We start from the raw sequence: 1,326 nt of genomic DNA, 5'->3' as shown, positions 1-1,326 counted from the left end.
TTCTTTCCTTCTTTCTTTATCTTTCTTTCTTCTTTCCTTTTGTTTCAGTGACATTACTCCACTGTAGGCTCTGTGTAATTTCTTTAAACAAGACATTGTCAGTAGATCGGCTGGTTTCAGTTTTCACTATTATAGGAAATGTTGCATGGATCATCTTTAGAACTTTAGAATGTTTGCAATAGCAATGAAAAGATAAACAACGTAAAATCAGCTTTTCTTCCCTTCATGTATTTTTATGTTTTTATTTTAAAGAAAGTAGTAAATGAGAAACTAAGAAATAGAACAGTAGCAGCATACCAGTATCACAAACATAAGCAAATCAAAACAAGAAAATTCAAAGTGGTACAGAGTCTCAAGACAAAATAATATGAATCAGCAGTGGTTGTTACATTACATATCGCTATCCTCAACTACATTACTTAGATTACCAGATGTAAGAATGAAAGATTACTCTGTATTATCTCTAATGTGTTATCGAGGAATTATTTTCTTATTGTCTATAATGGTTTGAGCAATCTTCCCTTCATCTTATAAGCAAGAAGTTAGAGCCCAGTGTTTGCTAGATACTTAAGAGGAGTACAGAAAGGGAAATTGGTAGGAAGAAAGAGAGGGGAAGGCAAAGAGGAAGAGGGGCTGTGCTCTCACCCACCTCGCTGCAGTGAGCCCAGCAAGAAGGGATGCGAAAACTCCTGCCATGGCAGTCTTAAGTGTAACCTTTCTTGTGCCTTTGTTTCTTTGTTTCAGAAAAGGATTGAGAAGATGACATCTTCCTGCTCTGCCTTTGGACCCATGTCATCATAACTGTGTCTTCAATATCCCAATAAAATGATCAGCATGCAATTCCTGACTGCTATGTCTCTTTCTCTGAATGTGGGGTAGTGAACATTTTGAGGGCCCAAAAGGAGAACATCAGAGTCCCTTCTTGCACGTTCTTCCAGACAGCTTCCTTCCCCCAGAGCCACAAGCCAGCTGCAATGTGTAAGCCTTCCAGTCTTCCCAGACTTCCCCGGGGTTCTGTAAAACACATGCAAGATTTTAGTTACTGTCACATATTTGACTAAATTTCTAGTGATTTTAGGGAAACTAAGAAAATATAAGACATGTGAGAAAGTTTCTGACATTGAGGAATCCTTCACATTTCCAAAATTATTGGTCCTAGTATCTAGGGAAATTAATGTCTTCCTAGGCCTCTTTTACCTAGAACAAACTATGCTTATTGCTCGATGCTGGCCCTCCCTACTTCCCATACCATGATTTGTTTAATTTTGATGGATTTCATAAAAGAGGCAGCTTGGTGGATTTTAAGGGGCAAGGAAGGTCCTTCAT

This window comes from Chinchilla lanigera, unplaced genomic scaffold, assembly GCF_000276665.1.
Source record: "Chinchilla lanigera isolate Chin_1 unplaced genomic scaffold, ChiLan1.0 scaffold00012, whole genome shotgun sequence".
In the NCBI taxonomy this organism is placed as follows: Eukaryota; Metazoa; Chordata; class Mammalia; order Rodentia; family Chinchillidae; genus Chinchilla; species Chinchilla lanigera.
Note: the sequence above shows the minus strand (reverse complement) of the source record.